Source organism: Filicampus tigris, chromosome 11 (assembly GCF_054856515.1).
Source record: "Filicampus tigris isolate MCC_2025a chromosome 11, RoL_Ftig_1.0, whole genome shotgun sequence".
Lineage (NCBI taxonomy): Eukaryota > Metazoa > Chordata > Actinopteri > Syngnathiformes > Syngnathidae > Filicampus > Filicampus tigris.
In genome coordinates this window covers 7,430,118-7,435,386 of record NC_141227.1, presented here as the reverse complement: position 1 = coordinate 7,435,386, position 5,269 = coordinate 7,430,118, and positions in this window count along the sequence as shown.

The window sequence follows — 5,269 nt, the reverse complement described above, 5'->3', positions numbered from 1 at the left end:
ATAGTTCTCCATCCAGAAAAAGATATGTACTCCTCAAAGGAGAATAACAATCAGATAAACAAATAAACATTGCCTCCTTGACAGAAGTAATGAATGTTAGTCATGCATTGATTGAACATTCATTCAACGGATGGAGGCCATAACCACATTGTGCTTCAGGCAGATATCAAATAGGTTCTACAAACAATACAATACAATACAATTTTATTTATATAGTACATTTCATAACAGCTAGAGCTGTAACAAAGCACTTTACAAACAATATAATAAATTTAAAAAAACAATCAAAGGCTGTGATACACGTATTATTAAATATAGAGATAAATAAATAATATATAAAATATAATTAAAATGATAAATAAATAAAGCCAATAAATTAACATAAAACACTGTATAAAATTGACACCGGAAAAGAGCCGAAAGTTTCAGGTCTGATGAAAAGCCAGAGAAAAGAAATGTGTCTTCAACCGGGTTTTAAAAATGGACAGAGAGGGACAGAAAATGCTCGATCCCCTCTGAGTCTCCGCTTGGTCCTCGGCACCTCGAGCAGCGCCTGGTTTTATTTGAGATGAAAGTAATCGAATAAATCATCAATTATTTTTCTTCAGGTTAACGTGGTGTGTCAAAACATTCTTGGACTGGTGTCACAAAAGATGTATTTTAATTGCAAACTACAAGTTGTCCCTCTCAAAATAATCCTTTTGGAGTCGAAGGCACTCTCCCAGCTTTCTCTGCCACACCTTCATTCACCCCTGGAAGGATTTCCCCACAGTTTCATAATCACGACCATCTTGATGTGGTTGATGACTTCAAAATGGGTCTCCTTGATGACTCCCTTGAGTTTCAAATTAAGAACAAAGTTAATACACAGCCAGCTTGGGTCAGTAGGGAGGTGGCTCAAGGCGTGTTATGGTGAAGCAGCCACAAGTTGTTCTGCCACAACTCTGACCTCTTCTTTGCACACTGAACGAAGGAAATGTCGCAAGATCTCTTTGTGGACGTGCTGTTGATAATCTGGCTCACACTGAAGGGGAAAACTCGCAAATTGTAGTTTGTGTTAGAAATATACATTTGTAACACCAGTCCTAGAGCTTTTCTGACACGCTGTATTCACATGTTTAACCTCCATGAGCTTTTTCTAATTTCCTCTGTGAATTACATACACTTGTTGTCATCAACAACTCTTGAGTCATAGATTAATACATGGGCTAATTATTTTCTGTACCCTTCATTACTACTGAGCGATCCCTAAAGCTGTGGGAGGTTACTTTGAGCATTGTTTTTACTGCTTAAGTTGCAAGATTTTTTTTTAACTTACTAGTTACTAACCCAATTTTCACTATAACTCTCGTGGATTTGTGTTTAGTGCATCTGTAGTATTCTGGCACACTAGTCCACTAGTGATGACGTGATAAGGGCGCCATCGTGCAATGCGGAAATGTTGAAAATAACCTCACAGGTCCTAGGTTTGGGGTGCATGTTCTCTCTGTTATTTGTGTGGGGTTTCTTTGGGTATTCCAGCTTCTACCCACTTTCCAAATATGCATATAAGGAAGACTCTAAGGCCTTGTTTACACGTAGCCAGGGTTTTTTAACAACCGTATAATCTCCACTGCGGTTTGCAGTCCACTCCACTGTTTTGCGTTTTCACTGAAAAAACTCCGGGGACGTGTGGATGATAGGGCTAACCGCAGACTTATATCGGGCGTTTTCAAAAACAATCTAAGCCCTCTCTACGTGTAGAGAGGGCTTAGATTGTCCACAGCTTGCTTGTGACATAACAGCGTCAGGCAGGAGTTTCATAGCGAGGGGTTTTTGTGCAGCCTTCATGCGCTGAAAAATTGTCGTCGACGGGCTGTCATTTAGGCGGCGACGTGGTGCGGTTGTCACACGCTGAAACGTTATTGTAGATGGGGTGGGGTGGTGGGGGTTGGGGTTGTGGCGGGACGGACACCTGATAGCGACCGTGAAGGTCAGGACCGGCTCGGAAATACATCGGCCGTTGAGAAAAATTCACGTTTTCCCGACATTCCCGATGGTCACCCCACCCCTGGTCACCATCGTGGTAAAAATAGAACAATAAATGCCAGTTGTCAGGAAACGACTCTTCTCAAATTATTATTTTATTATTCATTATTATGTCATGTCATGTCATCTTCCAAACCGCTTATCCTATATAGGGTCGCGGGGAGTTGCTGGAGCCTATCCCAGCCGTCAATGGGCGAAGGCAGACTACACCCCGAACTGGTGGCCAGCCAGTCGCAGGGCACACATAGACACTGTCACTGAGCGGGAATCGATCCCACGCTGCCCGCACACAACTCAGGCGTGTGTACCACTACACTATCAGCGGACTATTCATTATTATTTTTGAATTATTTTTTCACTTTAACGTTTAAGATCAGCAAACAAATATAAATGTCAGATAAATGTCCTGTGTAAAAAAGTACTTGTCCCCCAAACTTAATAACTGGTGGGCTATTCTAAGCGGCAAACACTTTATTCAAGGATTCATGGATCATTTTCTTGAACTGGCATTGAGTCTTTCAGATGTCTGTGGAGCAACAGTAATTTGGTCCACTCTTCCTTGCAGAAAGTCAGTAACACTGGAGTGTTTTCGAGCATGAAGGGCCTTTTTTAGTTTATGCCACAGCATTTCAGTAGGATTCATGTCCGAACAAGTCTGGTCACAAAAGAAAAAGGCCTGTACAGTATATGACCCTGAACAGTAACTAGTGCCAATGCTAGCAATCATTGGAATTATAATTAGTGTACTTCAATCAAATACTACAGATTCGAATTTGAAGAAGTACAGGAAATATAAGGTATTTTCAATCATTCATGAAGATGTAATGATTAAACGTAAAACTTTATCAGCATACATTGACAAATGTTTAGTATGCAGGCAGGGCCTAAGGATGTCCCGGTTGTATGTTAATGCATTGTGTGTGTTAACAATTATGTAACATGAGGCGTATGGCATTTAGAGCTGCAGTTTCAGTAGCGCAATTTAGCAAGAATGCATTCTGGACTAAAGCGTATTTGAACCTACACTATACAGCATTGCAGATTTGTATAGTTTAAGACCTCATTTCCTACAAAAATACGACCTGTTATAGTACCTCACATTTTATTAAATGAAATAAAACTTACAGTTTTCCAGAGCTGGGCTCTTAACGCTTTTTTGCCGGTCCGGCTGCGACCCTCCACCCTTGACCTGGGTACCCTTCCCCCCCGCCCTTATTCATAAAAATGATCATCCCCGCCCCGTTCCGCCCTCCTCCACCCCCGCCCCCCCCCCAAAATAAAGTGACCATGATTGACGCCGCCGCAGGAGAGATGCTAACGGCAGAAGCTTTTTAAGGATCATTAGCTGGCTAATTTACTATTCGAACCTGCTGTGGACACGCTTCAGAATGCGCCACTGGTACTTTACTACTTACCCAACTGCGTGTGCTTACTTCCATTGCGAGGCCCCGGGGTTGGTTTTGTCGTATTGTACAATTATTTGGGTCCAACAGAGGGCCAGAAGTCACATTCAACAAGTTATTTATTTTCCACACTTCCCTTCGTTAACGGCTTTCAAAATAAAAGCATACCAGCAAACCACTATACACAGCAGGTCTGCTGCGGCGTATCTCCGGAAGTAGAAGACGCCAGAAGAAGTGCATGAATCCCACCTTGATGTGGCAGCGTCATACTTGAGTGCTGCAAACAGCTTAATATACTCTCGGACACGAGTTGTTTTGAAACAGTTAAGTTCCAAGTTCCTGTCAAAAAGACAGCAACAACCATGGATATCGTACCTGCTACAACCATTTCAGTAACCATCTTCCCTCTGAGAATATTCTGTATGACAACAGCGACAGCCGAGTGACTCTGACAGGTCCATTACAGATGTCAAATAACTGTAAATGAATAACGCATGAGAAGCTAAATGGCTCCATAGGAGTTCACATATAAATATTTAATTGACACAAGCTGTACTTTTTCAGCAGGTTTCATTAAGTTTTGTAAATGCTGAATGATTAAAGGAAAGAAAATGAAATTTTGAATATTAAAACAATTAAAAAATATTTACAAAAAAAAATTATCGAACTGTGTCACCTCAGTATCTAATCAAAACAACAACCCAAGTGAAATTGTAACAAAGTAAAATAAAAAAAACTGTATACATATGTATATAGATATTTGTTTTACTTTGTTACTTCGGTTGTTGTTTAAGTGCGCTATAAGTACGGGTAAATTAAGAGAGTTGAGTGTAGGACTAGTATTAAAAATGGGTTATCATGGGCAATACTGGATTTAAAATACAAAATCACAAAATACAAAATCATCTATGTCTGGCAATCTGGTTTTCCAGCAGCTGGAATAATTCAGATTTTGCATGCATGTAATAACGTCTGTCAAAGGCATCTCATCTGTATATGTGCTTTTGCATTATGAGATTTGTGCAGCTTGCTAAATTATAGACTCTAGGGTGCATAGGTGATGAATGTCCAAGTCCATTTACAGAAGTCTGTGCTTTCAGATAATCATAGCTTGAATTGAATCCACTGTTCAGCCATTAACACAGTTATTTGTCAGGTCTTAAAAGCTAATAAATATGCAAACACATGCACATATTCACAGCATATCCCAGAAAAAAAAGCCTTTACAAGTCATCAAATATTTGGAGGCATGATTGTGGATTATTTAAACAAACACACAGGTACATGAATTATAACCAGTCAATATTTATTTCGCAAATTCATGAGATGTGGGACCTTCAATTGGAAATTTGGACCGGTGAGGGATGGATGCATGGATGAATGGACAGACGTGCAGACAAATCCTTTGACGGAAAATGTTTTATAAGGTACATCTATACAATTATAAAATGGGGAAAGTGTTATGTTATTAGAAAAGAATATGTTCCCTGCCTATCACAGTGTGTATTATGCAAAGCACTTTCATTGACGGGTGAGTAATAGCTGGTTGAACTGAGGTCATCTGGTAACGCTGCCATCTATCCATCATTTACACTTCTGAATAGGGTTTGAAACCTGCCTGGTAGTTTGCACTCTCGGTCAGCAGCAGGCAAGAACAGGATAATGAACTCCTGCAGCCAGGACACATTTCACATAGCAATAAGATGAGATACTCCTACACAGAAAAATGTTCACATGCCAGACAGACTGGCTGGTAAAAACAGGCTGCATATTATCATGTTTTACACAGCAATAGGTGCTTCATTGCCACTTGTAAATGAATAAACAAAACACAAATT